This window comes from Lagopus muta, chromosome 15 (assembly GCF_023343835.1).
Source record: "Lagopus muta isolate bLagMut1 chromosome 15, bLagMut1 primary, whole genome shotgun sequence".
NCBI classification, from domain to species: Eukaryota; Metazoa; Chordata; class Aves; order Galliformes; family Phasianidae; genus Lagopus; species Lagopus muta.
In genome coordinates this window covers 5,097,116-5,121,117 of record NC_064447.1, presented here as the reverse complement: position 1 = coordinate 5,121,117, position 24,002 = coordinate 5,097,116, and the positions used below count along the sequence as shown (strand labels likewise).

At 42.9% G+C, this 24,002-nt stretch overlaps 1 protein-coding gene across 2 annotated transcripts in view; it reads right to left on the bottom strand.

Moving 5' to 3' along the window:
* Positions 1-24,002, bottom strand: part of METTL22 (methyltransferase 22, Kin17 lysine) — a 207,405-nt gene that overhangs the window by 104,491 nt on the left and 78,912 nt on the right. For both annotated transcript variants that reach the window (XM_048962130.1, XM_048962132.1), the window contains one exon: positions 22,630-22,839. The gene's annotated coding sequence lies outside the window, so the exon portion shown is untranslated. The remainder of the gene's footprint in view (positions 1-22,629; positions 22,840-24,002) is intronic.

Sequence of the window (24,002 nt, the reverse complement as noted above, 5' to 3'; positions counted from 1 at the left end):
TGTGAATTAACTCAGCCATGTATATTACATAGCCAAAGTCATAGAAATGGCCGTCTAAATTGATTCTGGAACTGGTAGGCCTGCAGCAGATTTGCAAATGATAATGCATATATTAATAGATACTTTCACTAATTTCACTAATGACTAATTTTAATGAGAAATTTGGCTTTCTAGATGAACAGAAATATTCCATCACTCACACACGTGCAAAGAATGCCACATGCCAGGGCAGAGTGCACCAGCCTCACTCCTGCAGCCCCTGCCCAGCACTGCACGCAGGGCCACCACCTGCACAGAGCTGGCCTGCAGGGCTGGCGTGTCTCACACAGTGCTGCTGGATTCCAGAAAATGGATCCCCTTCAGCTTTAGGAGACAGCTAAAGGCTTCTGTTTGAGGAGTTGCTGGGGAAGGAAACGCATACTAAATTAGCTGAGAGACAGAACACAGATCCCTCAAAGAGCTGCAAAAAGCAGAACCCCAACCACACAAAGCATTGTGCAGCCGCTGCAGATGCTCCTTGCACAGTGCTGTGGTACTGCAGGCAGCAGAACTGCACCTGCACAGGGGAAGGGCACACTGAGCAGCATGCTGCTGCTGGGTCCAGCCAGTGATGGGGCAAAGGAGGGCACTGTCTGTGACAGAGAGAAGCTCCTCATCTCCAATCCTGTAACTCCACCAGCCGAGACCGCATGCAGTCCCACAAGAGACACGAGGAGAAGTCTGGTAAACCCTGGGTTCCAAGGTCCAGGGGAAAGCCACCAGGAAAGAAGAGCCTTGTGCAGAACAGCAATCCTGCATGCGATCTCTCAATTCCTACAAGGCATTATTAAAAGATTTATAATACAATCTGTCTGTCAGATTGATTTTGCAGGTTACTGCACAACCAGTCCTTCTCTACCACTTTGGTTTGGTCTTCCACCACCTCAGATTCAGCCTGGACCCTATACCTCAATGAACAGAGAAATTATTTCAGCTGCAGCACTACCTGTAGGGTCTTCAGGCTCGTTTTCTTTTTCTCTAAGTTTCATTTATCTTGCAACTAAAGCAGTTTTACAATGCACACACGCAGAGACTCATTATCTCTGCTTCTGCCTTCAAAAGACTCTGGGAGTTCCTTGGACCCATTCAAAACCTCTTCCACTTTAAAGTGCCATCAAACATTATTCACTGTAAGGCGAATATCCAGACACAGTTTGCATCTGATCTTTGTGGCCACCAAATTGTTACTTCTTTTTCTTTCCTCGTTCATTATATACATAGCTTTTTTTGTTTTAAATCTCTGCTTTCACATTTCCTTATAACTAGGATGCTTTTCTGGGCAGCATGACTTTATTCTTATTTGTATAGTTGTGCCTTTGGGGTATTCAATAAACCCTTGAAAATTACCAGCTTTTATCACATTAGTGTGACCAGTCAACAATGCTGACAACTGTGGCAAGCTTTAAAGAAAAACCCAACAACAGGTAAAGACACAGAATAATTTGGGCTGGAAAGGACCATGGGAGGCCGTCCAACTGACCCGTCTGCTCAGAACAGTCAATGAGAACCTGTGCCTAAAAGGTGCCTTATTCCACGTGCACTGAGCAGAGGTTCAGATTCCAAACATCAAGGCAAAAGCAGCAACATCAGTGAGTAGCTCCTCTTGTCCCTCATTATTCATGCAATATTTCTCTCTTCACTGGAAAGCTCTCTCTTTAGCAGCCCCTTCAGCCCACTAGCAAACTTTACCATCCAGACAAGCAGCCTGCCTTAAATTGCCCCACGGCAAGCTTTTCTCCCTGTGCTTTGCATATACCTTCACAAGGAGCACTGAACAGCACGCCCTCCTTCAGTTCACTAGATGAAAATCTAAACTAAACCAGTATGTTAGACACAGCATGGTAGGCATTTGCTAACACTTCATAATCCCTGCCACAAAATAGCCTGCCATTGTTTTTTCCTCACATTTTACCCATGTGAAACATTTTTTAAGCAATTTTTTTTCTTCTCGGGCATCTGTCAGCATTTCTGTTATTTCAGATTTGGGATCACACACAATTCCTCAACTTATTTCGACTCCAGCATTACTCTACAGAAAGCCAGAATCATGTCTCTTACGTTTCCGTGTGTGACTGAATTTGTCACAGCCCTAATGTTCAGGGCTACTCATCAGTCTTTCACGTAAATACAGACCACAGTGCAAGCACTCAGCAAGAAACCATGTGGGAAGACATACTTCAAAGCAATGGCAGGGTCTCTCCCCTCCTACCCTTCCCACATCCCTTGCAAAGATAATTCCCGTAAGTATTAGGCATAATCCTACAAATCAGCAGAAAATTTGGCCTTGACAGCTGTGCCATCTTGTGTTATGTATTGCCCTGAAATACTTTCAGCTAATTTCAGTTTTATGAAAAAGTCAGAAAAAGTCTTTGCAGGCTTCATATATTGACCTAGTGACATATATGTCTTTTCTCCTGTTAGAGTGTGGTATTGCTTTCCCCCTTCTCTGTGAAATAAATCAGTAACTACATCTCCTTGAAGAAGCAAAATGGTAAGCTTTCCTTGTGCCAATGGCTTATATCCAGCATGATAAAAGCTTCGTGCAAGTGCGACTTGTAGAGGGTTGTCTTGAGAACATATAGAGTAGATTACATGCACAAGCAAAATTACTGCTCCCATCTAAGAGCCTTCATGAGTTCTGGGTGCTCTCAGATCCCAGGGAAAGTATTCTGTTGCACTTTGAAGCTGCCATCCCTAACACAGCTGGTGATCCATTTGGAAGCAGGCTCATATCTTGTTCACAGTCACTGGACGGCATCCCTACATAGGAGACACATTGCGAGACCCGACACTCAAGAATTCAGTAAAGGTCATAGCAAATAGCAAGAACAAAGGTGAAGCATTTGAGCTAAAATAGCTTTGAAATAAAATATTCCAATTCCTTCATGAGAGATGCTATGGCACTAACTTTGGTTACATTCAAATGGTTGACTATAACAGGATTTTGGAAATGTGAATCAAAAAGAGACAGTGAGGACAACAGAAGATACCAACATAAGCTGAGTCGTTCCCAATCTAGTTGATCATTAGCTTGAAAATGATACAAAGACAACTGACAGTGGATCAGCAGTAGATTGTTCCCTTAGGATCATGACAGAAGTTTTACCATAGATAAAATACCTTTCAAGACACAAATGCAAGCAATTTCTAAAAAGATAAAAGACATTTCTAATAAACAGCTGGCAGAGGAAATATTACAAACTGGAAAGGAAAACAAATGCACACTGGATGCAAGTTTACACGTGAGAAAGTTCAAGTTTGCTGGTTCCTGCTGCTGCATAGTGGAGACGGAGAGATGAAGGTGGGGCTTACTCTTGATGTGACTAGTACCAGAGGCAAAGGAACTCAACATGGAAGAGTGCACTGGGTAAAGGATAGCACAGACTGCAGCCTGACACAGTTATTATCGTAACCTATAAACAATGGAAACGTACAGGAAAATAGTTACAACAAACAATGCATGAGATCAGAAGAGATGCTACTGCTGGAAGATCTGACAGTATCAAGTGGATGCCAAAACTCCTCCAAAAATAATCTATAACAGGAAACCAAGCAGGGTGCAGGTAGCCCTGGAGATGCTCTTGCAGATTTCTGTTCAATGAACTCTGTTACCCAGATGTTCCTTTGTAGTTCTCAAAAAGCTTTAAGGCTTCTGGTCAGTAAAGTTTGGAAAAGATTCAAACTTCAGCTATGCAGTGTCAGCATATATTCCTCTCTCTGCTAACTAAAGCACAGCGTTAGCAGAAAAAGCAGTTCTGTAAAACAAGGCCATGAAATTCTACTTTCATTCTCTCTGTATGATTTCCTGATCAAGCAATTAATCCCTCCCTGGAACCTTCTCCTGATAAGTGTCCCTCCCTTGTGCCAACGGGGATTCCCCAGCTGCCTGGGAGCTGTCTCCATTCAACACTGAGGAGCTAAAGATTGAATCTGCATGAAATGAACCGATACTTCCAAGTGAGAATTACCCCCAAGAAAGTGGGGGCAAGGACTAAAGGATTACTGAGAAGCAGTAGTGAATTCTGGAAAGACCTTAACCCAGACTTGTCTTTATAGCTGTCTGACTCAGTGCGATATAACAGTTGCACCAAGGTCCCAGTGGTTTGCTCACCTTATTTAAACTGAGGTGAAAAGCAGAACTTTCAGATCTTGGTACTTCCTTGCTCAGAGGATGGTAGTAGCATCTGTGCCAGAAATTAAATTTGGTTTAAAAATCAAACATCTCTACATCTGCACGTTACTGCCAAGTAACGTTTAACAGTACCCTGTCATTGCTGCCCCAAGCCCTTTGATTGAGGATTTACATCTGCACTTATCTTACCAAACACTGTCCTTCATCACACACACAGTTTCCATTCGCTTCCCTGGAAGTGGAATACGTGCATCGTAGCCATTGCTTTGCAGCTAACAATTAATGGCTTAGCTCCTGTCACAAGTAGTCAAACTGCCTTGCATCACCCCAGTACTCTCTAGAAGGATGGCAGGACCATATTTCCCATACCAGGGGTGACACAGGCACATAAGTAGTGTTTTGGTATTAAGCGAGGAGTATCCTTCAGGCCACACAGAAGTGAATCTTCATAGGTGTTCACACATGCATAGCAAGAAGCAGCCAGTTAGCAGTGATGCACTGCCTGCCTTGTGAAATCACAAGCCCTAGAAGCCTACAAGATGTGTACCCAAGCACAGGCAGAGAACTAATGCTGTCTGAGAGAAGAAAAGCTACAGAAAGTTGCATAGTATGATGGAAAGAAAAATGCTGCAGTGTCTGGAGACCTGAAGCACATTCTCTCCCTCTTCCCACACATGTTTTCATTAAAATAACTGTGTATCACAAGTCTTTGTAGCAGATGTAGGAAGAGTCTTCTGGATGTTTTTACCATTTTTTCTCATCTTAATCTATTTTCACCTTAGAGATGTAAAATAGAGTGCTTACCAGCATACAGTTATCTCACAATTGCAGTACCTCATGAGCAAATCAGTATAACATTCAAATGCATTTTTTTGCTTGCATTACAACTGGTTAACAGGAAACTTTTGGAAGAGGTAAAAGTGTATCCGTAAGTAAGCACAGCACAGAAATACTCAGCAGAACTGGAAGAATAGATCAGACGTGCAGGAGGAATACAAGTATCTGACGAACGATATTTATATTGGATCTATTATTCCCAGCTTCCTTTACCTATCTCAAATAGCAGAATATGTTCAAACAAGAGATGGAGGGTTTTTTTTACCATTCAAAGTCTGTCTGCATTAGTGTCTTATTTAGTATTCCTACAAACTGGTGTAACCCCTTCTATTGCAAGTCTTCACAATTAGTAGCTTGCAAATGGCGACAAGAACTCAGTCTACCAGTGTGCAAGCGTGCTGCTGCTGGGGGGGAAATTTCAGGTTCCTCATGTTATGGCAGTTCAAACTGCTGTGAACTGGTGAACTGTAGTGCTGGAGCAAAGACAAATTAAAGTGCACTAATTTCTGGATCTCCCATTGCACACAACGAGTACAGCAGGCCAAGAGGTTAGCATGGTTTGGAGAGCCAGGAGTGCAACAAACAGAATTTCAACCGTCTTCACAAGAAGCACTGGTCAGCTGGGGTTTAGAGTTAATTTGGTTTCCACCCATTAAAATTATATGTTCCAAACATAAAAGTCATAAAAGGCCTATAAAAGTGAGAGCACTTGCACACTGAATAACTTTGGAAATTGGGTTGGCTAGCGGGTGAGTTGCAGCCGGCACAAGGGCAGTACAGGCAGCCATCCCCCAGTAGCACAGGGTACACAAGCTACCCAGCATCCAGCCTTCCATAAAAACAACCATTTCGTATTAGCTGAGCCAAACAGCAGCAAGACAAGACACAAAACAGCACAGAAAAACAGGGCGCTCACCCTTCTTCCCCAAGCAACACCCCACTATCCAAGAAGCTGAGCTGTGGATTTACACAGAATGGTACACTAACAGCCAAATTCTTAAAGAACAGGCTGCCAGAGCACACCAAGGACTGTGTCTTCAGGTGATGTAAATCTGCTCAGCTTCACTGAGCTGCAGTAATTTACACCAGCTGAGGGATGGACCAAAGGCATTTATTAAGGCTGCAGTGTATTTAAGAACAAGCACAGATCAATAGTCCAACAAATATTCATTTCACATAACTCCTTTTCAGAAGAGAAGTCAGATGGAGCCTTAAACATTTTCTTCTGAAATATCAAGCAGAGATCTGTGAAATACAGCAGTTAACCCCCTTTGAGGAATTGCTGGTGATGAAGGACAGGCAGGAGGTGGTAGCACACAGGGGCAGCGGTCCTGGGTCATGAATGGCATGGGCTCAGAGAAGCTTGCTATTCCAGCAATGAAAAGCCAGGAGGAATGAATGCAAAATGTGAACCACTTGGTGTGCTGGTCCCAAAGTTAGCCAGGTCATCTTAGAAATCAGTATCTTTCTGTGGTTATTTTTCATCTCACTGTACATTACTTCAGTGAGTTTTGCACCACAACTGCTCTCTGCCTAGTTATAACTGAAAGATACAAGCAACTTCACAAGGAAAATTATTCTCATGAGATTTCAGACTTAATTATGCAAACCCAAGACAAGGTTAAGATTTTAATGAAATTTCTGAGTGTATTGACATTTTTCAAATACAACATAGCTGAACCTGGCCTTGGCAGGGAATGCAGCGATACCGGGAAGGCAGCACACAGCTACAACCGAGCAGTCATCCCAGACCTTGGACAACTTTCATCAGCAATGTATCTCATCAGAATGATACAAGAAATTGCATAACCAGAGCACCTGCCTCAATGAAACAAAAAGAAAAGGAGCACTGTATGTTGGATGCTAAAAACTGGGGCTGGCAGTGATGGTGATTTCTTGATGCTACAGTAGAAGTGTAGAAGTGTAAGCATCAGGCTGTATTCCAAAATATGGAATATTATTTGTCTCATCAACACCAGACCACTCTGTTTTGCTGTATGTTGTTCTGTTCTTTCCATCCCTTTTGGAGCTGGCAGCTCTCCTTAGAGCTCACAGCATTAAAAAAAAAACAACAAAAAGCCAGAGGGCCTTAAATTTTTAAGTCAGTGTTTTGAAAATACTGCTGTATGTATTAGGCTTCTCCTGTTTTAGAGGCCCTTTCCTGGAGAGTCTTCCAACAGGAATATCATTTACATCAGCAAGGCTTTTTGGCAGTTTTTCTTTTTTTTTCCTTTTTATAACCACATTGCAGTGAGACATCAGTTTAGGCAGCCAGCACTGCAATAAAACTGACAACAGGTTTATTCTCCTGCTCCTCATGGGACCGATAGGAATTTTCAAAAAGAAAGCAGGAGGGAAGTAACAGCAACAACATGTGCCTGTGATCTGCTTTGTCCCAGCATCCCAATTCTGCTCTTTCCATGGTGAGCCTCATTTAAAGATCCAATGCCTTTCTTATATTTCAATAGATACTTGATTCATTTGGATTACTCTGCAGGGATGCCACATTAGAACTGAGGGATTAGGAGGTCCTAGTGACTTCAGGATTGGGTTTTACCTTTCAGACCTACGTGTCCACTGTTCTCACCAATCCATCCACATCCCTGTGAAGCACCAGTGCCCCAGGGCTCCTCTGCCAAAGGGAATCCCCACAAAAGCACTGAACGTTTCAGGAAAACAAACCCAAAAGAGTCCTTTCAGGTCATTCTTGAAGAGACTTTCATCTTAGAAGGAAGAAATCGCTGAAACCTCCCCTAGCTGTTGTGCCTGCAGCTACATAATTCTACCTCAGTCTCTGAGAGAGCACGCGCAGTGGTTCCATAAGCAAAGGCTTTTTTTTTGCACCCAAGTGCCCAATGGGTCATTTTCTGACCACACAAAGATGGCCATCATTCCCTACCATCAGAGAAACGACTGAAACCCTCCTGAGCACACAGTGATGCTCTGGATTTCCACTCAACCCTATTTCATCCTCTAACTGACATTATGAGCATGATCCCCAAAGAACAGAAGATGAGCTGACAGTCCAGGGAAGTCTTCTGGCCACGCATGGGTGTTTGCTTCCACGCTGCCTGAGCCAAGAGTCACATCTCCCAGGTCAGCTGGCTCTGGTGCAGACCAGCACACTTGCAACAAACATGCTGATAGATTAGAAACTGCATCTTGATTTAGTGGGCTTGGTCCCAGCAGACTAAGATGTAATTATATCTTAAAAAGGAAATTAATCCGTCCTTACTACCTAGCAGCTACAACTCCCAAACACTCACAGGCTCTGCATGCGTGTTGGAGGGTGGCTGGAGCATACATGCATACTTATTCAGAGAAAAACACTACTTTATTAGTAGGAAAAATCTGCAGATTTGCTCGGGCTTGAAAAAGTTGTTCTCTTATGCAATTGCCTGCGTTCCAGCTGCAAACAGACACTGTGCCCAGGTGGTGGCGCCTGCAAATCACAGATCCCTTCCCCGTAATCACTCGGTAATTCATTTCAGGCGGGTTGCACATTGTTGAGCTTTATGGTTTATCGCGGAGGAAAATAGAAGTCTCATTGTATTCCAGCGCCTCAACTCTCATTTGCCCCAGCGCTGCAACCCCTGCCTTCCTTTCCCCACAATCCACTGACTGTATCGTGGTGCTGTGTTAAATTAGCTTCTACAGCCACCCTCTTTAAGGGGAAAAATAGTACCAGAATAAGATGTAAGAAAAGAAAATACTTAGATTTTAAACTAAAGATTCTGTATCCCATGGGAAATACCTAATTCAAGATATTTGTAAATATGTTTGTGATGTGCTGAAAAGCTGAACTGGAATAACATCAACATCAAAAAAAAACACACGAAGAAACCAGACCTAAGAATTCCCATCTTTAATGGAAACCAGGCAGGCAGGTGTAAATGTACCTGTGAGGGGGCTGGATGCAGCACTGGGGTCTGGTCAGGGACAGCTTCCCAACCAAAATGAAGCTTTGAAACTCTGTTTAGTACAGGCCAGAGTGACTACCTGCTATACAAAATAACTGATGTTCACTTGGGGGCAGGGGGTGAAATTAAAGCTATCGAGAATATTAGAGTATGGAAGGAGACAAGATTAATTAATTTCAAGTGAATCACAAATGATTCAGGGATTCAGAGTCTGCACACACAGTTAAAAAGCTTCAGACCCAGTGTCTGAAAATCAACTCAGTAAGCATGTCTGGATGCCCATCTGGGGTTGGTCTTTTCAGGAACAGAGAGATTGCCTCACACAGATTGGGATACAAGAATGCAAACCTGCAACAACAGGGAGAAAAGCCTATTTCCCAGAATGAAAATGTTTTATTTGAATTTTATGATCTTTGCTAATGGAGGTTTGGATTTAACATACCTTTTCCTCTAAAACTATGTGTTCAGATACCTAAATGTTAATTCTGACCTTTGTCTACTAAGTACATCCCATGATGTACTTAGTAGATACTAAGTAGATTTCTCAGATACAGCCACCTGTAACAACTACCCATGCCTACCAATTCTCTGTGTTCATTGTCCTTCTAAGGATTCCCAGAAGAGGAAAAAAAGGTTGAGGTACAGAAATGTAGAAAAACGATTTCAGATTTGAGAGCAATCTCACATTTTTTTAGGTTGTTCCTTACAGAAAAACAAACCCCCTCTCCCAACAACAACAACAACAAAAACAATATTAAAAAAACACAACCAACTGAAAATTAAAACACCCCAAACTTCATGAGCTTTTTTGCAGGAAGGATTTTCCCAGCAGCTTTCAGGATCGCCATTTGTAGGCCCAAGGAAGTATCTCCTCATCTAAGCCTCATTCATAAGGAAAACAGCTTGGCTGGATTGAGAAATCACTAAATCCTCTGAAGCTCAAAAATCCCCAGCCTGCCCCCAACATGAACCTAGGCAAACAGTAACTCCTGGCAATACTGAACCTCCACACTTTGTTCACTGCTGTGTGTGACCAAGGAGCTTGGGCAGACTGGTGCCGCTCCTCCCCTGCACCTCCTTGCAGCCTGCTCTCCATAGGATGTTCTGACTGCTGGACTCTTGCTTGCAGGGTGTTCCTTGCCTTCCTCTGCTGTGAGACCTCGTTGGCAGCTCCAGCTAAGCAGGATCACTGCTGCTTGCCCAGCTCTGTGCACTCAGCACAGCTCCTGGCAATACTGAACCTCCACACTTTGTTCACTGCTGTGTGTGACCAAGGAGCTTGGGCAGACTGGTGCCGCTCCTCCCCTGCACCTCCTTGCAGCCTGCTCTCCATAGGATGTTCTGACTGCTGGACTCTTGCTTGCAGGGTGTTCCTTGCCTTCCTCTGCTGTGAGACCTCGTTGGCAGCTCCAGCTAAGCAGGATCACTGCTGCTTGCCCAGCTCTGTGCACTCAGCACAGCTCCTTGCCTGCCCCACTGCACGGGGCCACGCTGCTACAGCTGTGCCTGGTGTTTGCATTACAACACTGCAAACACTTAGCTATGAGTTATAGCTCCTCCGAGACCAGCTGACTGCAGGTATCATGCATAAAGTGAAGCAAATTCACACGTTCTTGTCCTCAGATGATTTCAAGTCTGAATTCTAAAGGATCTCACTCTCAGCACAGCTGGTAGCTGGTAGCAGCAAGAGCTTCACTCGTGTTGGACAGCAGAGTAAGAACAGCACAGCTCTAGCTGGGATGCAAACAGCATCGGTGCTAAATAGAATTTCAGTTTCAAGATTTGGAATTTTTTTTTATCTGGTTGAAAGCAAGAGTCTCAGGAATATATGAAGGTAGCAGCTGATTTTATGCAGCCATAAACAAAGAGACAAAGTGCAGAAAGATTCCTTAGGAAAAACAAAAGAGGGAATATATCTAGTTATCTTCTACGATATTTGATTTTGTATTACAGGCAACTTAGTTAAAGAAACCCTGTACTTTAAGATCATCACATTTTTATGCTAACAGTGACAGATGTTCCTCATACACCTTCGCCCCTCTTGCAGAAAAGGCAATATATGTGCAGCATGGGCTCTGTGTGTCAGTGATTTTGGATGGGATTCACATTTGCTAACTTAGCACCTACAAACTGAGCACCAGAACTGACCAGACTGGGCTCTCCCTCCTGATGGCTGTTCTTCCAGGACCATTTCAAATGCCACAAATGTTACTGCTGAGGATTTAAAAGTAAAAACAAAATGCTGCCAGAAGTGTAAAGTTTGAAGTACAGTCCTGTAAATGCCCAAGCATGAATTTCTTTTACTAGCACAGATCTATTAAGTAAGTTATTTTTCCCTTTTGAGTGTTGATAATATTTTAGTGCCAAAGTGGCATCTTTGGCTTAAGTAAGCTGAACCAAAGCTCTGAGGATGTCTATTTTTTGAAAGAATGGACCAATCTGATATGTTGCTTCAGCTTCTAAAAAAGACAATGTTCAGCTTTAAAATTAATTCTGAAAGACAAATTCATCTGCAGTGATCTAAGAGGTGGAAGGAGAGCTCTGCTTGAAGGAGTATGATCAATGTCTGAGAGCTGTGCCAAAGAGTGCTTTTTATCAGCTCAGTGTGGATCCAAATTTCTCTGGCACTCCAGAATGAAGAGGATCTGTTTGATCAGCAGAAGAAACAGAGAAGTCCTGCTCCTTATTGTTGGTGTCTCAAAAAATAATGACAAAAAATCCCAATAAAACCAAACACCCAGAATTAAAGGTACTAAGGCTTTTAGCTGTCACAGCTGAAGTTTGTCAGCAGGCCCAAAAACTGCTAGTGGGAGAGAAAAATCCATAAAGTAATCCTATAAGCTTCATTTCTACAGAAAAACTGGCTGCAAAATTTCCAGCATTTCTCAGAAGTGCTAAGAGATTTTTAAGAGTCCAGTTAAAATATGCTTACAAGATTTCCAAATAATCAATTCTCAGTATGCTGTAATAGTTAGGCTCCTTTAGTTTAGTCACTAGCCACTGTGAGCATGAATGATATCTGGGAGCAGAGTATTTCCTTTAGTTAATACATTCCATGGGAGTTAATGCCACTGGTGCCAGCACTGCTGATGGCAATGCACAAGCAAAGCAAAGAGCAGGAAATTCAAGTCTAAGTAAAAGTACCTGCAATTATAGAGGAAGATACTTTTATTCTGCTCTGCCGACAGAGGAAGAACAGCAACACTGCTCGGCAAGCTAGCCAGATATCGGCAGAAATCTGTAATGCCTTGCAGCATGCAAATACCTGCAATGCTGGGCACGGGGCCATGACATAGCTCAATATCCCGTGGGCTTAATATTACTGAAATTAAAATAAAGGATACGAGTGAGATATTTAATTTTTCAAAAACACTGACATTCTGAGAAATAATGAAACACAGCCCAGGAGATGCTGAGTTACATACAGAGTGAAACAGACATCAGGGTCAGCAAACCGAAGCCAGCTCTCTAACTCCTCCAACATGCTGCAACAGAGCGTGCATTTATTTATATCCGTTTGAGGCTCAAGCAAGAGATTCAGACTTTCTGGAACGTGTCATTTATTTCTGAACTGAAGGCTAATATATTCTTAAGAATAAAGAAAAAAATTCTTCAAACCCCGTAAGGTTTTATTTGATCTACAGTAATCCTATTCTTACCAATCACTGCATTCAAACAGACTTCAAACATCACCTAAACAAGCAAGAAACCCCCCCCAAATCACCAACTTTTCCCTGCTTTTTAGGATCTGACAATAAAACCAGCTCCAACTGCAAGAGGCAGTAAAAAAGAGCGTGTAGAGGAACGCATTGCCTACAAAAGCCTCAGCAAATGGGAACAGCCATCCCTGCACTGATTCCCCCAAGCCCTCCGGAGCAGCAGCACAGCAATGGGTTACCAGAAGGTTTCTCAGCTGTAAGATGTGAGAGATATTTTTTGCTCCAGATCACTCCTCAGAGGAAAGCTGGGAATCCAGAAACTACGAATGAAAGGATAAAAGGGGGAAAAAAAAAAAGAAAAAAAAAGCGACTATTGGGAAAACCTTGCATAGAGAAAAGCTAGAAGTTTGTAGGATGATCTGCAAAGAGGAGTGTGGAAAATCTCACTGGCAGAGACACATAAAGCTGGAACTGGATGAAATAATGCCCTTGAAATTTTATCTGTAGGAAAGGCTCACGCTCATTTCTTCTCAGCTATGTTAGCCCCAATGAGGTGGCCATGCATACAAGGGGGATTTTGCTCTGCATGAGCAACTAAGATGGCAATCCTTCTGTCTGCATTGTAAAAGTGCTAAATCTTTTTGCTTCAAGATTTTGCTTGTTCAGAAAACACAGCTTGACAATGAGATCCCAAGTTGAGCTTGTAGAGGGAGCAAAACCCCCACTTCTTACACACAGCAAGAACAAACTCCCCACCAAAACTACTACAAAACGTTACACACAGGTGTAAACAACAACACCTCTTATTCAAAACCTCTTTTCCAAGACGACATGTCTTAGCAGGCCAACAACAGCATGAGCTCAGCAATGCTCACAAGTAATGCCTCCTAGAGCTCCCAGCCTCGGGTCTTGGATGGATGGAGCTGGGGGCACCCGGCCCTGGCTGCCACCACTGCTCTGCAGGTGTCAACAGCAGGCAGAAGGGCTTCTGCTCGCCAGCTGTGCCACATGCAGGGCAGCCCTGGGCACCAGCAATGTGGGCAGACCCATCAGAGGGTGGGCCGTGATGCTCTCCTGTGGAGTGAGACAGGCACCTTTGTGGCAATGGGCTCTGAGTCTTCAGCACCCTCTGGCAGGCAAAGCACCATTTCAAAATGAAATGGGTGGGGGAATACAAATAAAAATAATAGTTTGCCAGCACTGGACTGACTCTGTGCGAGATGTTTCTTTTTGCTAATAAAAGTTGCTCCTGCAGAATCTCATTCCTTTTTTCAGTACAATTGCTGCTTCTTAATGGGGTGACAGACTATGCTGTCTGTATTAGTCAGCAATAGATGTAAGAGAGAAGCTCTGCCTGGTGGTGCCAAGCCTCAGTGTAATTTCTGCAGACATCCTCATCTGAAAACACCTTGGGTGACAGTTTGGCAGGCACACTGGCATTTCCAGCCGAGTCCCTGCTCCTCCTCATTGAACTTCAGCACTGCCTAAAGTCACTAACTGAGACAGAAACCCCATTGTGGTTGGAAGGGTACTGAGTGAGCTAGACTTTGTCTCTTGTCGAAATAAAGCAAATAAACTTTATGTGGAAGGTGGAAAGGAGATATGGAGAGTGTCCCGCCTCTGGTCCATGACAGGACGCAGCTTTTTGCTGCATCTGGCTCAGGACTGAAGGGATGTTGGAGGATGAGCTGCTTTTCCAGTCCCATGTCAGTGTCTCTGCTGCCGCACCAGGCTGGTTACAGCACCTATGATGATAATGTCTGTGTGGACTGAGCCCTCTCCTTTATCTGCTCAGTTATTCAGGTCATCAGCATTGCTGCTTCTAAGCTCAAAGGAGAGGAAACGCAGCTCTCACCCATTTATGCGAGCAGTGCCTTCCTGGCCCCATCAGTACAGCATGGATTTTGCTTTAGAAACCTGACAGCCCAAGTCAGGCCTCTTTCTAATCTTGCTATTCCCCTTGGAAAGCAAATGCATTTCTTTTGAGACCGCAGAGAGCATTCAGCCCAGACTCTTGGCTTTCACTGGTTGCGGATACTTTGAAAAGACTAACTCCTGTTAATTAGAAAAGGATAAACAAACTCAGATCTTGCAAGTGCAGCTCTTATACTGACCAGTTCCAAAGGGGAAGGGGATTTGGAAGGTGGTTTGCCAGACATGTTTCTGAACCATCACTAGAATTAAAACAGACCCCATTCATTTGACGTGCCTTCTGAAAGCTACATTCCCAGTGAAAAGAAAGTAACATATTGATAACAGCATGCTCTGCCACAAGAGAGAATTGAGAATCACCCACGCGTTGCCTCGAAAACAAACAACCCCCAAACAATTGATCAGTCACTGCTAGTATAGAGACAGTCTATTACGGAGAAAAATACAGGTGGAAAAAAATCATCAGGGATGTGCAAATACCTTTATTTAAATTCAAGCAAATCAAAGTAAGCTTAGCTCCCATAAAGGGGAACAATGGATTATGGATGCATTTTTTTCTGGTGTTGGCAGAAAGAGAGCACATTTCCAGGCTACGGAAACCAGAAAATGGAGTCATTTCCCTGCCAAGGCTGGGATTTCTGAGATGGCTTAACCTGACTGCCAGGAAACGTGGAAGTGCATCAGAGACTTCTGTATAAATTGTTGCTTTGGCTCCCTGCATGTAATCTGAACACAGCCCCACGACTGAGCTCTTTATCCAAGCGCCCTGAGAGCACCACAATGCGAGCATCCTTGGGACACTGTGCGGCACTGCCAGCGACACGACGAGCCACTGGCAGTCCTAGAAACTTTTGCTGGGTATGTAAAAGGCTTAGTTAAGAAATAAATGGACCAGTTTGCACAGCAGTCTATGGAAAAGACAGGGATGAAAAGCCATCTACCTATATAGAAGGCTGTAAAAAACAGAGAGCAAGACCACCTCACCACATGCACTACAGCTGTACATGCAGACGGCCGTACTCTGAGGAGAGGCTGACTGCTGTGCACAACATACAGAGCCTGGTGCACTGCCATCCTAACCTCAAGCAAACCTTGTCCTGAGTGAAGAAAGCCATCAGCCACACCTTCACCACTGGAGGCAAGAAAAATGCCCTGCTGAGAGTGGCCGCAATGCCTTTTGTTTTTGTAATTTTCATTTCCTTTTTTTGCTGTGGCATGTAATACCATGTCTAATTTCAGTTCAGTCTGTCCACCGCCTACCTTCATTGCTTTGGGAATATTCATGACAGATCTTCACCTCAGAGGAAGTATAAATTTCAAACAGCAAAACCAGACCATGGTTTCTAACTAACTCTACTGCTTTCTGCCTGGCATTTCTGCCAAGGAGACAAAATATTACAAAATACCTCAATTAGAAAGGAATAACAACAAGAATTCATTGGGTATCACCTCCCAGCTGTGCCGTGGCAGTGCCTGAAGCTGGGGCAGCCCCACCTCTGCTCACAGAGGCCCCAGGGCCCCACCTCAAGCACCAGACATGGGCACACACCGTGCACGGTGCCAGGGACTTCCCACAAACATCAGGAATCATTCTGCCATAACATCTTTCAGCTTAATTTCCAAAGGAAAATATTTGGTGTTTTTTAAAATTTGGGGTAAAAATCCATCTCTACCAAATGTTAGGATCTGTGTACACTATCCAAAAGTTAGAGATGCTGCAGTTCTCCATCCAGCTTTCAGAACCCAGGTCACTGATTTGTCTCCCTACTGCTACAGGAGAGGAGGTTTTATAGGGTTGTTTCCATTATAACCATTTCCACCTTCCCTTGTCTCTGCATTAATGGCTGAATTGCCATGCAGAGTATTCATATATAAGTAGCAGAATCTGCAAACCAGCAATATCTCAATTGTCTGTCCCTGTTATTAGTTAAAAGCTGAAACTTTTTTGCTGTTGCTTTTAACAAAACATATTTCGCCCAAAATGCAAGTTGCGTTCAGCTCCAACAGGCATTAAAAGATAATAATTCCAGTCTTTCATTTCTAACATAGTTCTAATGTAATCCCCTTCTTAAATCTCTTCTTTTGTTAAAAACTGTATGAGAAAAGCATTCCAAATGATCTGGTTTGTGTTACACAATTCCTTTTCTGTAGGACCGTATTACCCTCTCACTGACTGCTCTGCTTTAAGCTGAAGCTCTGAAGCGCTCCCTTGGTTGCTCCGCTTGTAGTGGCTGAATAGCCTTCTGTGCTGGCAATGACTTGAAGACTTCTTAGTCACTTCCTAAGTCCATTTCTTTGAGGAACTGGCTGACACTGAGAGCCTTAAAGTTTAGAGCCTTTTGTAGCTCTTTTGGAGGGGAACACGCTCCATTTATGCAACAGACTGTTTAGGTACCCTGTAATGCCTGCTGGTATCCAGACTACGTCTTGTGCGCAAAACTCTGATGCAGTTGTTGAAGAGTATGATTTACATAAAATGTCACTGGCATAAACATATATACATAGTCTAGAATCCTTCCATATGCACAGTCTGGAGTAACTGCATGAGTTACTTGTCTGTGAACAGAATGGCAGTCTTGCATTGGAGATTGAGCTTGGAATTCCAAAAAGCACTCTTCTGTTTAGATCTCCACAAGAACAACATTTTATCCTAACATTCAGCAATATCAGAAAGCAATGATATATATATTTTAAAGCATTCTTCCCCCTTGCCCTGACCCCACCACTCTTTCTCTTCCTAATGCACTCTGTCCTAAAACCACGAACATGATTCACCTTCACTTAAAAACTTATGTTTTTTGCCTTTGAACGTCTTCAGATTTGATTGCAGCAAGACTTATTGCGAGTAGTCATTTATTTCTGATTCAGGTGTAGTGCTTTCTCAAATGCTTACCTGATAGACCTCTACCCTTCCCTCAGACACTTGCCTTAATTTCTGCTGCTCTTGACTCTAACTGTAAGCCAGTGCAGTCAACAAGTGAAAGCTGTGACCAGACATTAGAATGAAAACAGAAGAACTGACTGCTCTGCTACCATCATGCCTTCCCTTTCTATCCCCATGTACACACTGCCATATATTTTTTTCCTTGTTGGCACTAACACCAATGACATGCAGCTCAGCTTGCTCAGAGAAATTTATTTAATATGGCAAGGCTGGTTTGAAGCTAGACCAGAAAACTGACCCAGCTGATCACTCTGTTATATGAACTCTAATTCTGGAACAAGAGAGGAGGTTTAATCAATTTCTGAAACAGCTGCTAACTTCAGAACTTATGAAATCTCTGTAGATAAATATTATCGAAGTTACATAGTAGAGAGAATATTTTCTCTGTTGAAGACAGTACCAGAGTTACCTTAAATTTCACTGCTAAGAAAACAATTGAAAGAGTGGTATGGATTCTCTCATATCCCTAAATTACTTGAATTATTATTATTATTTTTTTAATAATAGTAAATCAATATAAAACAAGACTATGGCTATAAATAGAATTAAGAGATATTTATCACCTTGTATGCAGTCAGGAAAAGAAACCACACAGTCTGACAATTTTTTAGCCTTGCTATTTTCAATCCTAGATTTTTTTTCCAACAACACTAAAGTAACTGAGCAATATATGACATTAGCTGGTGAACGCTTGTACTTCAGTGTGGGCAGATGATGTATAGTGACTCCCCTTCCTTGGGCTCTATTCCATCTCCACCTCTGCAATCTCAGAAACATGAAACCCACCAAAGTTATAGCATTAAAGTTAATGTGAGGAGAAAACAGGTTATTCACTTCAACTGAAAGAGCAGGATCCCTGATGAGAAATCACAAGTCAGCAATTTCTGGGATGACTTCCAAAGGCACAAATAGGTGCTAGGGCTCATATCACAGAAAATCAAAGGGAGTTTGATAGCTTAATTACAACACTTGATTTAAACAGTGACAGTCCCACTAAGCTGAATTACCACACAGCTCTGGAGAAGCTGGCCACCAGTTTTACTCTCCAGAATCTCTCATCATCTCTTCCTCCAGATGTCTGAGCACTGTATAACTCATAACTGTTATAGATACACAGACACACTATAACTTCCCCTGATCTCAAAGAATCTTAAGGAAAGCAAGGCAGAGAGAACTAGGAGTGTTTACACTGGTAGCCTGTCCCTTGAGGATATGCTCGGTCTGCAGGACACCTTTGCCACCATTTTCTTGCATATCTTCATCGTGACATGCCAGATGAAGGGGTATCGTTCAGTACCTTATGCCTTCAGATCTTTTGAGAAACTCCTACATTCATTGTTTGAGAACAGGACTTTTAAAAATAACGGATGGGGAAAACAAACAGAAACCACCATGAAAACAGAACAACAACTCCCTCCTCATCCCCAGCCAAATCTGCCATGCCTGGCTAACAGCAAAGTCATCATTTGTTTCGGTTGAGACAAATTCCTTTCTGAAAGCTGTACCTTACACAAAGAGACTCCATTCAAATATGCAATTAAATTCGCTTCTGTTCAGGAAAGCAGGCCACATAGAGCATGATGTCAACACATCCCTACAAGATTTCTCCAAGAGTTCAGCAGAATAATTAGCTTTGGTACTGTTGCACAGTAGTTTTTATCTATCAGAGCTTTATCTTGCCTTCTCTCAGTGGTAAGTCTAAGAGAAATCCTGAACATTTGCCTCATGGGTCTAATAATCTTATTGATGCTCAAAGCGTTTAAATGTGATCTGCAGCTCCTTCACTCTTTGACATTCCAGTTCTTAAAAAAAAGTCAGATATTTTGGCAGGTGCTTAGCTCAGACTCGTTCTTCAGGCTATGAGGCTTTTGCCTGTCTAATTAGCTGTGGCAAAAAGCTGAGAATGTTGACAATCTGGGGATGTGAGGTAATAAAAAATAGATTATTTACCGGCAGCAAATTAAGCCCTCTAAGAACCAGTGTGATGAGTTGTGCCCCTCTGACAATTCCCTCTAGCAGACAGATACACTACTGTCTCCATCTGTCTATCAGTGCAAAGTGTACCTGATGGCATGTTTGTAATCTATTTTCCCATGCAAAAGACTTGGCTCACCAAAGCTTTCAGAGACTAAAGAAAGAAACCTTTCTGGTGACAGGAAGCAAAATGTGTGTGCTTTCAAAGATGACTTCCCCAGTTTTCTCTGAACAGTGCAAATAATTGGCCAGTGGCACCTACCTCTGTTTACTAACGTGGGAACTGGAGAAGCTGGGGGAATATCATGGAGAAGATCCTCCTGGAAGCTATGCTAGGGAATATGGGAGAGAGGGAGCTGATGTGGGATAACCAGCATGGCTTCACCAAGGTCAGGTCCTGCCAGACCAACCTTGTTGCTTTTTTTGATGGCATACCTGTATAAGTAGACAAAGGAAGAACCACTGATGTCATCTATCTGGACTTCAGTAAGGCCTTTGACACAGGCCCCCATAACATCCTTCTCTCCAAACTGGAAAAATATGGATTTAATGGGTAGAATGTTCAGTGAATGAGGAACTAGTTGCAAGATCGTACCCAGAGAGTGGTGGTCAGTGGCTCAACATCTGGATGAACATTGGTGACAAGTGGTGTCCCTCACCATTGAGTCAGTACTGGAACTGGTTCCCTTTAACATCTTTGTCAGTAATATCAACAGTGGGATCGAGTGCACTCTCAGCAGGTGTGCAGATGGCACCAAGCTGTGTGGTGCAGTTCACATGACTGAGAGATGGGATGCTATTCAGAGACACCTAGGCAGGCTCATACTGCATCAGGCTCAGTGGGTCCAGGTGAACTGCATGAGGTTCAGTAAATCCAGGTTCAAGGTCTTCCACCTGGATCATGGTAAACTCTGCTATGAGTAGATTGCTAAGCTGGGGAATGTAAGGACAGATCACAGCCCTGCCAAACAGGACTTGGGGGTACTGTGGGATAATAAGCTGGACATGAGCCAGAAGTTTGATCTTGTAGCCCAGAAAGCCAACTGTATCCTAGACTGAATGAAAAGAAATGTGGCCAGCAAGTTGAGGGAAGTGATCTTGCCTCTTTGCTCCATGCAGGTGAGACCTGCTAGCAGAGCTCACTTCACTTCAGATCACTTTGTCCTTTTAGGCAAAGGACCAAAAAAGGGAGAGAAAACTTGACTTACTGAACTGTGAGCAGACAGAATAATAGAACTGTAGAATCACAGAATGGCTTGGTTTGGAAGAGACCTCAAAGATTACCAAGTCCCCAGCCCCCTGCTGCAGGCAGGGGTGCCAATAACTAAATCACGAATCAGACCAGGTAGCACAGGGCTGCATTCAACCTGGCCTTGAACACCTCCGAGGATTTGGCATCCACAGCTTCTCTGGGCAGCCTGTGTCAACACCTCACCATTCTCTCTGTGAAAACGTTCCCCTAAACATCCAATCTAATTTTCCCCTCTTTTAGTTTAAAACCATTCCCCCATCCTATCACTACCTACCCATACAAAAAGTTTATTTCCCTCCAGCTTATAAGCTCCATTTTTAAATATTGGAATATACAAATTCCACTTAATAAGTGGTATTTTGTAAGATATTTGCTGAAATAAATTTCACTGATCCACCGTCTCGTTGGTGATCACAGTTAGTAGCAACTGTTCAAATGCACAGGGAACAATCCTTGATTTCTAGCTTTTCCTTCCTGAAAATACTGGAAGAGACTTGAAATGTTAACTTTCCAGTAATACAATTAATTTGAAAAGAACTTAGGGAGCTGACTGTGTTTTTTGACTGTTGTTTTTAAAACAAACATGGGTAATGGGCTTGGCAGCTTTTTAGAAAGCTTTGGCACCGTGGAAGAAAAAAATATATAAAAGAACCCTTTTCCTATGTGCAGTTCAGAAAGAGAGAAAGTGTATTCCCAATACCTGACACTAAGTTTCACTACACTGTTGAAGCCACACACTGAAAAAAATTAACTGCCAAGGGGATTTTACCAATAAATAATTGAGTACAGAATTCAAGAAGGGTCAAGGCTGGTACATTTTTCCCTGCAACTATAATGGTGTGCTGTTCCAAACGCTTAGACTACTACTGCATGTGAGACATCACCAAACCTTGTCTGGGGAGGCAAGGATTTGATGTGTAGAACAATTCTGAAACTGAGGAAAATGAAAAGAGAAAAGAAAGAAGTTCTAGTTTTATTCTGGCTTTTTATCCTGAGCATGTTCCCATATCTTCCTATATCCCATATCTTCCTATATCCCATATCTTCCTAGTATCTTCTGAACCTACTGACACACCCAATCTATATTTGAGAGCAGTGTGGCTATCGGATCAAGTTCTGTTAGATTCTATTAGATTTGCAACCACAGGTGTCTTCAATGAGAAAAGGGACCTTGCTAAGGGGAAAACTACTGCATGACACATCATTTACAACGGGTTCATAATAAAAATACAGCTTCTTCTTAGAGCTTCTGGATACAGTTACAGCCAGATAGATAGATATTCACTAATCAGGACACCAAACAGAAAGGTACGCCATCTTAGACTGCAGCAGGAGTGCTTGAAATTACCTATGGGAGAAAACTCCTGGCTGGAGCTGACTGTCTGAGCTTGCTGTAGAGGTTCAGTACCAATGCTCCAAAAAACCTCAGATGAATGTCTGGGATGTCACAGGCAGGGAAGCTGTTCCCTGAGCTCCTGTTAATGTAGGGGACTTCCAATTCAGCAAAAGGTAAGCAGCAAAGACTTCATTATCTAGGCTCTCATCTCATTTAGGTCTATTTAAAACAGGTTCCCTTGTTTCAAACATGCTACCTGATCATTTCACTGGATGCCTTTCTTATCTGCTTTACCAGAAGCAATGAGTGAGAACAGCAGCTTCTGAAGAGTTATTTGAGATCCTACAGGATCTGAAAGCTTGTCTCTGTAAGGAGCTTACTCTGCCACTCCTGCAGAACACTGGCTGCCCAGATAAACCAAGACTGCAGGCTGCTGCAGGGACTCCTTGTATATATAAAAAAAGGGAAGCACATATCGCTGGAGGACTTTGGATGGAGGTGCTCTGGAAGAAGCATTTGAGTCTTCCTAATTTTGCACAACATGAACCATCACTTTTTGTTTTTCCCCTGGTAACTCTTTTAGATGCAAAGTGCTCATACACACCTCTACTTTTGCTCCAGCGGTTGAAGCGGGTTCCTGGCCTGGTGCTGGAGAGCAGCGCTCCCTGAGATGCAGCTGTCCTGTTTGCAGGCTCAATTGCAGCTGTACCTTCCTTGCCATTGCAGTTGGCGTGATGTACCTTGGCACATAAACATCAACAGGTGCGATGCAGCCAGGAGCGCCGTGTAGCACAGTGTGGCGTGAATTAGTACCCTGTTTCAGACAGGAAAAGGATTAAGAAAAAGGCAGAAAAACAGACGATAATGACAGTAACTAAATTAGTCAGTAGGAGACAAAGTTGCCACCTTAAATCTTGGGAACTTTTTCATTTCCCCTTGTGCTTTGATGAGAGAGTACAACTGAAGTCAGCTTTGCGTAGGGCTGGGAGAGTTTTAGAGCCCTTTTAGGTCAGTGAGATGCTACAGACAGCAAATGCAATCTTTTTCCCCACTTGTTCTCCTACCCCCACCTTTGGGAAACATTAAACAACAGCACAAAGAATTTCTAAGCAACTGAAGTGAAGTGATGCTTAAACAACAGCTACCAAAAACACAGCCATACTTCTTCAAGGGATTTTGAAAGAAAGATTCTGAATTTGAATGGAAAATGTCTCTAAATCCTTTAAGCTGCTTTGAAAATCTCAGCCTCATGATATGGTTTACATCTAAAATTACAGTGTTGTTCTGAAAACAACCAGAAGACAACCTTAACTGAAAGAACGGCAGACTGAAAAAGCCAGAATTCTGCTGCACTGTGTTTGTTTGTGCTTTTTCTTTAAGCATAGAGTCAATTTATTTAAGGGCAGGCTGAAGGCAAGTCTGTCCTTTCGGTACAGGAACCACTTTGGAGCAGCAGCACCAGGCCCCAGGCAGTACTCAGATAAGCACCACAATAAAGGGAGGTTCTTGGGGAGCAAAGCTCACAGCAGAGCTTTAAGCTGCGCTCAAATGAATGGCTGTGATAGTCTGAAGCACCTGCAACTACATAGGAGGCTCTGGATTTGGAAAGAAACTTTATTGTCAGAAGATTATGTCACTATTTAAGACAATTTATAGCACAACTAAGTACTACAGCAGGGATTCAAATGTGAACAAAAAAATTCACATGAGCGCTCTTATTTACACAGATGCCTCCTGCAATGGCACAGTGAACTGCAGCTCTCACACATCATACACTGGAATGTAGCACATATATGACATATCCCTACATCTCTTTGCATTTCATATTCTGCTGGTGTATGCATCTCGCCATCCTGGCACTAAAATCTCATCTTAATATTGCATGCTTCTCCGAAATAAGTTCATTATTTTTTTGAAAGAAAGAGGGGCAAAAAAGGAAGGCAGCCAAGTGTTATACAGAGGGTGATGCTGAGGACA